General features: G+C 42.6%; 1 long non-coding RNA gene across 1 annotated transcript; it reads left to right on the top strand.

Annotated features, from left to right (window-relative positions):
* The first annotated feature begins 6,184 nt into the window (after positions 1–6,184).
* Positions 6,185–10,218, top strand: LOC122476969. Its single transcript, XR_006295630.1, has 3 exons — positions 6,185–6,357; positions 8,424–8,539; positions 9,636–10,218. It is a non-coding gene; the product is annotated as an uncharacterized LOC122476969 (long non-coding RNA).
* The last annotated feature ends 1,862 nt before the right edge of the window (positions 10,219–12,080 follow it).

Genomic DNA, 12,080 nt, shown 5'->3' with positions numbered 1-12,080 from the left:
AATCTGGGTTGAGCCACTGAACCAGTCCTGTGACCTTGTGCCAATTACTTAACCACTCCGACTAAAGTTCTTCACCTATAAATGGCAGAATCGCACCTACCTCATAGGGCTGATGCAAGAAGCAGAATAATGAACACACGTAAAGTGCCCAGAACCATGCATGGTATGTAACCGATGTAAGCTCTTGGTATGGTTCTGGCTATTATAGTCGATAATTCAACCTATAGGACTGTGGCAACTTCACATTTATTTTCCTGGTCTATTTGAAGTTTGAGGGGTACAGTGATACAAGTGAGCCTCCTCATACTCCCTTCCGACCAGAAGGTTGGGGATGACACTTCAGTACTGAGGCTACAGGATTTCATACGCTAGCCAAGGCCTATCAAACCATCTCTCTCGTTCGCCTACGTGTAGGACTGTGGTCTTGGAACGCGAGACGTGGTAGGTTGAGTTTGTCTGGTTGATAAAACTCCCCTGTCTTCAGTCTTCTCAACTGCTGGCCCAGGAAACTCTAAGGGGGAAGGAGATTCCCAGCTTCTTGGGGCTGGACGGTTGAGGCAAGGGATTTGTCTGGATGTCCACCTTGTGACAGTCAACCACACCCAAAAGTGAGAAAGCGCCGAAGTAATTTTGGCCGGTTCCCAATGTGGAACCCAGGTAGATGAAAATCTAACTTCCCTTGGTCTGACTGGTAGATAGGAAAAACAGATCCTAGGGAGATGGAGAGATTGCAGCAGCGTTTTGGAAACAAGCTTAGAAAACAATGGGAAATCGCTAAAATTAGAACCAAGAGGGGCCATGATGTATTGACTTGCCGGGCTCTGCTATCTGAATGGCTGAAGACTAAGCGAAAGAAATCCCCAGTGAAGTCAGCCTCCTCTTTCTTACGACAGACGCAAAGATTACTTTGACGCGGGATGCCTGGGTGGCTCAGATGGTTGAGCATCCATCCGACTCTTGGCTTCAGCTCAGGTCACGATCTCACCTGAGATCGTGAGTTCAAGCTCCGAGTCAGGCTCTGCACTGACGGAGAAGAGCCTGTTTGAGATTCTCTCTCTCTCTCCTTCTCTCTCTGCCCCTCCCCCGCTTGTGCCCTCTCTCAAAATAAATAAATACACTTCAATGAAAACAAAAAAGAAAGAATACCAGATGTGGTATCATAACCGAAATGTAGGAAGCAGGGTGGCTTTGTTCCACTTAAAAAATCCCTTGAGTCCATGTAAATTTCAATGCCTGGTCCCACTGCTACATCGCCACTGTGTTGAGAAGTAATTACTTCCTGGGAAGATGTATGGCTCACGTCTCATATCCCTGTAGCTATGACCCTGTTTCCTGCTTAGGCCCAGCTCTCCTTCTCTGAAATAAAAACAGAAACTTCTCAGTGGGCGATCACACAAAGGGACAAGGACACTTTCCTGATATCATCATTGCCTCTTCAAAGACATGAAACAACGACTGGGAAATGCTGTGCCTTTTCTTAGGCAACTGTTCAAAACTTCATTCTCCGAGACCTTTCTCCAAGCAGCCATACAGGCTCCCGAGTCTGGTGATAAGAACATCAGACAGAGAGGAACTTGGTTCAAGTCTTTCGTTCTTCAGTTTACTAAGCAGATGACCTTAAGCAGATAATTTGCTTTATTTTCTGCCTCGATTTCCTTGAGTTGTTCTGGATCGTTGCTGAGGTCCCTTCTAGTGTTAAAAAATGGCCCATTGCTATTTGATCGTTGTAACTACACTTACGGGTGGCTAAAGTCTTTAAAAGGACATTGAGGTAGTGAAGCCTTCAGGTCTCTGTGCTCGACTGTGGGGGAAAAGATTTGGTTATAATGGTACCTCTTCAGCACGTATCAAATCGCTACTTTCTACAGAAAGTAGAGGCAACACAGTATAATGGAAAGCATACGGGATTTAGAGTTAAAGAGCTTGGATTTGGATCTTGGCTCATGCATTGAGCATCTCCTAATTTCTTCAAATGCATCAACAACAATAATAGTTAACACTTGGAAATCAAATTTTGCGAAAGCATAAGAAAGCAGGGGAGAGGTCTGTTTCTGTTTATATAGAATAACTAGTACCAAACGTGCCCTCCTGCTATTTAAAAAAAAAAAAAAAAAAGCAACACACAATATGGGGCACCTGAGTGGCTCAGTCGCTTGAGCCTCTGAAATGTGGCTGAACTCCACCTACCATCCGACTTTGGTCAGATCATGATCTCAGGTTTGTGAGTTTGAGCCTGGTATCGGGCTCTGTGCTGACAGTTCAGACTCTGAAGCCTGCTTCAGATTCTGTGTCTCCCTCTCTCTCTGCCCCTCCCCTCTCTCCCACTCTGTCTCTGTCTCTCTCTCTCAAAAATTAATAAACATTAAAAAAAATTTAAACACAATAGCCAAATTATGGAAAGAGCCCAAATGTCCATAGGCTGATGCATGGATAAAGAAGATGTGGTATATACATATATATAATGGAATATTACTCAGCGATCAAAAAAAAATGAAATCTTGCCATTTGCAACAAAGTGGATGGAACTAGAATGTATGATGCTAAGCAAAATCAGTCAGTCAGAGAAAGACAAATGTCATATGATTTCACTCATACGTGGAATTGAAGAAACACAACAGATGAACATAGGGGAAGGGAAGGAAAAATAAAATGAGATAAAAACTGAGAGGGAGGCAAAGCATAAGAGACTTCAATACAGGCAACAAACTGAGGGTTGCTGGAGAGGTGGGTGGGGGGATGGGCTAGATGGGTGATGGGCATTGAGGGGGACACTTGTTGGGATGACCACTGGGTGTTGTGCGCAAGTGATGAATCACTAAATTCTACTCTTGAAACCAATGCTATACTATATGTTAACTAACTTGGATTTGCGTTAAAAAAAAAAACAAAAGCTACCTCCATGAGGAAGGATTTAAGGAAAAAATGAAAAAACCTATAAAGCTGAGCATAATATAAAGCAACTGCTTTAAGCTATTGGACATAGGCAGTGCAGGACTTTAATCACTGAGAAAAGGAAAACATACCAAGCGAGCCCCGCATTCAGGTCCATTCTCTGCCTCCTGGCAAAGTCCAGAATAAGACACAGGGAAATAAACATGAAACAGACAATAACTATCCTGCTGAGCTGAGGGAATGAAGATTGGAGTTTAGGGAAGGATACCAGGGAGGAGACAGCTGTGCAGTAGGGCTCACGGGTGACTCTGTTGGGGTTTCTCATAAGTTATTGGCTGAGGATTGGGCTGTACGTGTGCAGGGCAGGACTGTGCTGGACGTAGCAGCAAGAGGCTCTTATTGGGTTGAGAGCGGAACAGAGATCCTAGAGGCTGCACGGTGCCCGGAAACATGGAAATTCCACCACAACCAGAGTGGAGAGCCCTCAGTAAAACCCCCAACATTCACCTAAGATAACAGAAAGGCCATTCATTAGGAAAAGGACAGTGCTATGGGGTAAAAGCTACCCGAGACCCACCCTAAAAAAGCCTATAACCAAACCTCCACAAAAGCAAGGAGAACTGCCAGTAAAGTAAACCAAAGGCAACATACATCATTGATTCCTTACAGTGTATCATCCAAAATGTCTAGCAACACATTCGATTTTTTTTTCAACGGACAAAATATGACTCTAAATTGACAAAAAAGCAATTGACACAAAGAGACCCCAAGATGGTCCAGATTTTAGAATTAACAGACAAGAATTTTAAAGCTGCTGTTAAAAATGTATTTAAAGATGTAAGGAAAATACGGTTTGAATAAGAGAAAAAATGGAATAAGAGAACAGAGTAAGTCTTATCAGAAAAATGAAAACAATAGAGGAGAACCAAAGGAAAATTCTAGAAATTATAAGTAAAGTATCTGAAATGAAACAATTCATTCAAAGAGCTTAAAAACAAACTGCAGTTAGCAAAAGACAGGATCAGGGAGTTTGGGGGCAGACTCCTAGAATTATCTAATCTGAAAAACAGAGAAAAACACCAAAAAACAATTAAAGGCTCAGTAACTTGTGAAATAATACAAAGCTCTCAAACATACATGTAATTGGATCTCCAGAGGCAAGGAGAAAGAGAAAATGGGACAGAAAGATTTTTTTTGAAGACATAATGTTCAAACTTTATTAAATTTGGTGAAAAACAACAGCCTATATATCCAAGAGCTCAGCAAAACCCAGCAGGCTAATTACAATGAAAACCGCATTCAAGCACATCATAGTCAAATAGCTAAAAATCAAAGATAGAAATTCTTAAAAGCAGCTGGTGAATAATGATCTATTGCACACAAAAGAATAGTAACATGATACGAGGTCAATTTATGTATTTATTTTTAAGTAGTTTCCATGCCCAGCATGGAGCCCAACATGGGACTCAAACTCACGACCCTGAGATCAAGGGGTCTGAATTGAGATCAAGAGTCAGACGCTCAACCGACTGCGCCACCCCAATATAAGGCCAATTTATAGTAAAACTAAATGTTTTCCTACATACTAAGAACAAAAAAGTATAAAGATAAATTTTATACATAACTTCGTTCAATACACATAAAACACTTGGGGATCAACTTTCCAAAATACGTACTAGAACCGTATGCTGAAAATTATACAACATTTCTGAGAGTAAAGAAAATTGAAATAAATGGGCAGGTATGCCATACTCATGATGGGACGACTTACGTTTGTAAACGTGTTGCTTCTCCCCAAATCGATCTGCAGATGCAATGCAATTTTAGTCAAAAGCTCAACAAAATTCTCTGCGTAATGGACAAGCTTATGTTAACAATATGAAAATACAAAGAACTTAAAATAGCCACAGCAATTTTCAAAGGGAAAGCAAAGCTGGAAACTTTAGAGGACTTCATGTCAAAACTAACTATAAAGGTCTGGTAATCGGGACAGTGTGATACTGGTGAAAACATATTCAACTAATGTTGATGGAATAGAACCCCGAAATAGATTTATTTATGCATACTCCACTGAGTCTTAACAATGGTCTCAAAGGAATTCAATTGAACTGGATCCACTAGATGTACAAATGGGGGGGAAAATAAATCTTTACTTCATACCATAAACACAAATTAACCTGAAATGGATCATATACCTGAAACATAAAAGCGAAAGTTATAACATTTCTAGAAAAATATATAAAAGAAAATGTTTGTGACCTTGATTTCTTAAGACAAAAACCACACTCCTCATAATAGAAACAAAAAAAAATGCTAAGCCAGACTTCATGGAAAATAAGATTTCAAGTCCCAGCAGCGGAGGGGCAAAGAGAGAGAGAAACACAGAAACCAAAGCAGGCTCCAGGCTCCGAGCTGTCAGCACAGAGCCCGACGCGGGGCTCGAACTCACGAACCGCGAGATCACGACCTGAGCCGAAGTCTGACGCTCAGCCAACTGAGCCACCCAGGAGCCTCATAACAGTTTTATTTAGAATATCTAACACCTTGAAACAACGCAAAGGTTGATCAACAGAGAATAGATACATTGTCGTAGATTCTATAAAGAAATGTAAATTAGAAAGTAATAAAAAATGGACAATAATTAAAAATGAACAGAAATTAAAAATGAAGATTTCTGATACATGCGATAGCATGGATGAATTTCCAGACTCCAGATTAAATAAAATAATACTGTATTATTTCACATATATAAAGCTCTAGAAAAGGGTTAACTATTTTATAATGATAAAAACAGATCAGTGGCAGCCGGAAGGTCGGGGTTTCCATGAAGATTTTGACTTCAAAGGGGTAGGAGGGAACTTTCTGGGACGTTCCATTTTATATCTCACTAGGAGCAATGTTCCTCAAGGGTACGTATTTGTCAAAAGTACTGAACTCTATACTTGAAATGGGTACATTTCACTTGATGTAAATTTTACCTCAATAACGTGGATTTAAGAAAGAAAAAGCACTCTAACTTTGAGCCATAGGTGTACTCTCCTCTCTCGTCCCTGGAGCGGCATGGACACATTTTTAGGCTGAAAAGTGATAGTTGTATTTGTAAACAAATGTCCCCTTTTACCCCGAGAAAACTAAGAAAAGAACAGGGTGGGGTAATACAGATTTGAAGAGGGAATTTAAGCATTCCAGGCAAGAGCGCTGACCTGGAAAGGGTTACACCTGTGCATATTCCATTAAGAAGATAATCTGAGGGTGTGGACAGGTAGGAGACAATTAGGAGGAAGTAGCTAGCACTGATTCAGAGGCTTTGCCACCCTTGGAGATGGAGTCTGGCGCCCCTTCACCAAATGCGTGCTCAAGCACTGGCCCTGAGGCCAGCCGGATTTGTGTGAACCCTTTCAAGAGGTTCCTGAAGTGCAAGAATCCCTTCACGCCTGCGGAGGAGTCCATGCCTCAAGGAGAGAGGTAAATAAGGCTGGATTCGCTGACTCCGAGCTGGAGGAGAATCCCACTGAGATCTCTGACCTAGTGAGGAGAGAGGGCTGCTACTCGAACATGATGTTCAGAAGGAAAACTTGCAGAATTTTTTCCCCTCTTGACCGATGACTCTTGCTTTGACCCGGTGTCAGTTACAAACCTTCCAGTTGAAGCATCTCCCAGCCCCCCAAGACGAAGAGCCAATTACCCTGTGATTCTTTCCGCTTCCTGTCTTGTAAGTGACGCTGGCTCTTCCTTCCCAGATCTCCGCTGCGCTCTCTCATAAGTTCCTTGTTCTCATAGCCTACGTGAGATGAAAAGAAAGACATTACAATCCTGTTGGCCACATAAAATTAGCTATTTCTTTCTAAGTCTCCAGGGATATTGGGAGGGGTACTGAAATATGCCAGGGAAGGGGGCTGAAATGCCTGGTTCAGCTGAGGTTGGGCGATTTTCTGGCTTTCTATCGCGCTCAAGCTCCCTGGCCCCTGTATACGACTCTATATACAATTGGCAATTTCACTGAATGAGTTCTTGCATTTTCTTTCTTGTGCAGCAACTAGGGATGATGTTTGACAGTATAGCGATAGGGGTAGTTAAACCACAGAAAAGAGCGTCCACTGGAGACTGGGTTCGGATCCCGACTCTGCCACTCTGCCACTCATACTAGCTGGGCAACCGAAAATAGGTCAACTGATGTCTCTGAATCTCAGTTTTGTTATCTCTGATACGGGCATTGTGAGCTATTGTTATTTATTATGGGTTCTCACCCTTCTTGACTTCTTGGGAGCATTTTACCCTATTATCCTATTTTATCCCACCCTATCCAGTTCCTGAAATTCCGGACTCCCCTCCCTCAACTAAATCACTTACCGTGGTGCCTTGCACATCGTAAGCCTTCAGCCGATGGTGCTTATTACTAAATCTTAGTGTCATTACGTTGGATTTCTGAACATGTGGTACAAAACAGACATTAGGATATTAGTGGCTTAGAGACACCTCACACGACCATGTTTTGCCAAATGAGAATGTGGAAATCTCAAGTATTTCTTTGAGGACCGGGTCAAAGACCCTGAGTCTTAACTCAGAATCTAGGGCCAAAAGTAGATTTCGTCTGAGCCTGGACTGCATAACTCTGAGCTTTAATGAATGGTCAGCAAGAGAAGGGTTCTATCCCTTGCCTTTTATCTCAAATCGAATTTCCATGTTAATCCCTGTTGATCTCTCTCACTGTGACTCACTCATGTTTTCTGACATCTTATTCTTTGCCTCACCTAATCATGTCTTGACCTGCTCCTTTGCCTTCAAGGATATCCTTCCACACCTTATTTTTGGCATCTGTCTTCTTCCCCAGCAACAGATACAACTCCCTTTACATCAAATTGTATTTTTCATCCCTTCTAAACTGCTCTTATCTAACGGCTTTCCTGCCCGGGTCTCACTCTGCCCAGTTCAGGTCTCCCGTGGATTCTGGATCATGCTACAGTGCTGGAGAGATTATGGCAGACGAAATGTCTAAGGAAGTCCTTGTCCACAAAACGTTTACAATTTCTTTAGGGAAATGGGGCAAACTTGAAAGATGGATTCCACAGACAAGAAGTGATTCGGCACCCTCCGTCTACAGGCTACTTTATGGGGCCCCGGAGATACACAGTAGTCTAGAAGCTCTGGTTGCCTAGTCTCCTGGGGAGGAGACAGAAGAACGGACACAGGAAGGAAAGCAAAGCATCATCACTTACATAATGTCGAATATAGAGCCATATTAAAATGACCCAGAGCGCAGGAACAATCACCAAGGGTAGACTGATCAGGGAATACTTCCTGGAGGAAGTGGAGCCTCATTTGAACTTGAAAGAGGGTATAGTTTAGGGAAATGGCCAAGAGGAGGAGGGCCTGTTGGGCATTCCAGACTGGAGAGCAGTGTGAACAAAGGTGTGGTGTCAGGAATACCGTAGGTAGTTTGGAGACAATGAATGCTCTATTGAGCGGCAGCTGAGAGGTAAGATTTTACATGGCTTTGAACGCATATCTAAAGAGCTTATCTTGGATCCTAGGGCTGTGTTTCACAGAGCCCGAGGGCTCTTCAGAAGAGATCTCACATTTAAAAACTCAGTTGGTGCAGGCGGGATAGAGGGAAGCTAACCAGCAGATTTCAGCCCTCCGTTTCCAGGTAAAACTGATCCCATGTTTCCTGTTTGATATACTGAGGGATCGTGTAGGATTTTATTTTGCAGAAAGTCTTCCCCTACTTAAAGAATTGAAAAAATCCCTTGTTGTAGATAATAAAAGTCATTAAAGGGTTTTGAGCACAGACTATTAGAATTAGGATCCCACATGAGTTTAAATCCTACTTAAACATCCCTGACATTGTTTCTTTAAAAACTATTCCTGTGACCGAAAAACTACAACTTTACGTGACTTTTCATCCCACTCTTGGATACCTCTAATTCAGGAGATCCTAACATGGAATCCACAAATCCCTTAGAGGTACCATGAACTTTGATGGGCTATACACACACACACACACACACACATATATATATATATACACATATATATATGTGTATATATGTATATATACACATATGTATATATATACACATATATATATGTGTGTATATATATGTATATATATCTTTATTTTCCCCAATTGCCACTTGAAATTGACCATTTCTTCTATTATGAATGTAGGCAACAAACCCTAGTAGTATGATTATCAATCACCAAAAAACTCAGATATGTTCAAACAACTTAAAATCATTGCAGATATCTTCAATTTTTTTAAGACTAAAAAATTGTATTTCCATATAATTCATCTCCTGCGAAATCTTACACATTTTATTTTCTGCACTTAAAAAACATTATTCTGGGGCGCCTGGATGACTCAGTCATTTTAGCATTCAACTTTATCTCGGCTCAGGTCATGATCTCACAGTCGTGAGTTCAAGCCTCACCTGGGGCTCCACGCTGAACGCGTGGAGCCTACTTGGCATTCTCTTCCCCACCCCCCCCCCCCCCCCGCCTCTCTCTGCCCCTTCCCCCACTCGCACACGCACGGGCACGCCCGCTCTCTCAAAATAAGCTTTAAGAAAAAATTTTTTAAACCATTATTCTAAGCAGAATTCATAGGAGTTGCCAGATTTCCAAAAGGGTCCAAGGCACAAGATAATGTTATGAAACTGCATTATGTTTATGAAGTTGTTTTCTGTTGATCCAGAATTATCTTCCTCTGGTGTTTTCCCATTATTCCCACATTTCTCCTCTAGTGCTACATCGGGTAAGTCCAATGCTACTTCTATCTGACCGTCTATCAAATATTTGAAGACAGCTATCGCATGTCAATAGGCTTTTCCTCTCAAGCTAATCATCCCACACTTCTTGTCTATCCCTCAGAAGATACGATAGTGGGTCCCTTCGTCATTCCGACCTGTTTCCACAGCCTGCTCCACATGACCCATCTCCTTCGCGTGGTTGTACCAGAGCAAACATCTAGACAGGCAAGTTGTAAAGGCGGGACTTGGAATCTGTCTCAGTCGTCTCAGTACTTCCTGTTCCCCCAAGTTGCCATAACGTGAGCCCACGGACGGAGATGTAGCCGCATGTGGCCATTGACTCTTCTCCCGTGTGAACACCCCGGGACCCAAACAAAGTGAATCCATTTAAGGCAGTATACTAAAGTGGTTAAATGGGGCTACGGCAGTTCTGCCTTCATAGCCTGTATTAGCTGGGTGACTTTGGGGAAATCGTTTGATCTCTGAAATTCTATTTTCTCGTCTGTAACATGAATAAAATCACAGTCCTTATTTCATAAATTGTGCACTAATTAACTGAGGTCATGCAGGCAAAGTGCTTAGCGCGGTGTCGCATCTGCTCCCTAATGTCAGTCAAAATAAGATAAGCATTACCCTCTTCCTTATCTCTCCTAAGCCCCGGGGCAGCTCCTCGTAATCCCCACCCATCCGGGTTTCACTCCCTTTTTCTGGATCCATAATTTAAATGTGTTCCCCACCCACTCTCGCTTTTCTCATTGCCTGGCTCGGCCAAGACCCACCTCCTCCTTAGAGGCTCACTCTCTCTTGAATTCCTACAGGAATTTTAAAGAAATAAGCCACTAAGACTGAAAGTGATTTCTAACTAAGGTTTCTGTGGAAATGTGCTCCCGGCAGTTTAGTTTTAAGAGGTGAGGGCTATATCCCAAATAATTAACTTCCTCTTATCTTGCCAGTGTGAAATCACCCTTTTAAACCTATCTAATGAACCTAGGGGTGCCTGGGTGGCTCAGTCGGTTAAGCGTCGGGTTCTTGGCTTTAGCTCAGGTCATGATGCCACAGTTCACGAGTTCGAGCCCCGCATCCGTCTCTGCACTGACAGTTTGGAGTCGGCTTAGGATTCTCTCTCTCCCTCCCTCTCTTTCTCTCTCTCTGCCCTGCCAACATTCTCTCTCTCTTTCTTTCTCTCTCTTTCTCAAAATAAATAAATAGCCTTTAGAACAAAATAAATAAAAACAAATCTACTTATTGAACGTGTTTCTCAGTCTATCTCTCCCCTCCTCGCCATAGAAAGAGTCCTAAGAGAGTTATGAGAAGGACAATAGAAAATGAGGTAGGTGGGGCGCCTGGGTGGCGCAGTCGGTTGAGCGTCCGGCTTCAGCCAGGTCACGATCTCGAGGTCCGGGAGTTCGAGCCCCGCGTCGGGCTCTGGGCTGATGGCTCGGAGCCTGGAGCCTGTTTCCGATTCTGTGTCTCTCTCTCTCTCTGCCCCTCCCCCGTTCATGCTCGGTCTCTCTCTGTCCCAAAAATAAATAAACGTTGAAAGAAAAAATTTAAAAAAAGAAAATGAGGTAGGAGGAGAAAGTCCTTGAGAAACATGAAATGGGGTTTGGGGCGCCTGGGTGGCTCAGTTGGTTAAGCATCCATCGTTGGCTCAGGTCAGCTATGCTGACAGCTCACAGCCTGAAGCCTGCTTCAGATTCTGTGTCTCCCTCTCTCTCTGTTCCTCCGCCTCTCTCTCTCTCTCTCTCTCTCTCTCTCTCTCAAAAATAAATAAACATTAAAAAACTATATAAAAAAGGAAATATGAAATGGAGAAAGTAAGATAAACTACCCCAAAATATTTTCAGCCTATATCATTTCAGGGTAACAAGTTTCCTAAATTTGACTTCCACCGTACAAAATACTACACCATTTCCTTTGCCGAAAACTTCCTTTAGACTTAATCACATGTTCTCCTAGTATAAGGTCCCAGGGTCTGCATGGAAATCCGGTAACCCATGGGGTCATCCTCACCTGGCTTTGGTTATTCCCACATGCAGGGTTTCCTCTTCCAGATAGAACCATCAAGATTGTTTTATCCTCTCTTAGATTGTGGATCTTCTGCAATGCCTGACACAGTGCCAAGGGCATCCTCTCTGTTCACGAAGCTTTGAGTAGCCGCTATAATCGGTCAACCAAGAGTTGAACGTCCCCTCTGGGATAAGGCTTGGTTAGGTGTTGACGTGAGGGTAAGACAGTCTCTAACCCACCCCCCCAAGTGCTTCCAGCTTCATTAGGGAAAGAAACAAGGCAAATAAAATATAAAGACTAAATATTATACGTATCCTAGGCAGTTTCCTTTCCAACCTGAGTTATCTTTCTGTGGGTTTTCTCTTCAAGTCCTAAACGTAAGTCAAATTCTAATTAAAGTGAAGTTGTTTATATCCTCTTCTACCAAAC

The sequence above is a fragment of the Prionailurus bengalensis genome, chromosome X, assembly GCF_016509475.1.
Source record: "Prionailurus bengalensis isolate Pbe53 chromosome X, Fcat_Pben_1.1_paternal_pri, whole genome shotgun sequence".
In the NCBI taxonomy this organism is placed as follows: domain Eukaryota; kingdom Metazoa; phylum Chordata; class Mammalia; order Carnivora; family Felidae; genus Prionailurus; species Prionailurus bengalensis.
Note: the sequence above shows the minus strand (reverse complement) of the source record. Positions and strands in the feature narration are given on the sequence as shown.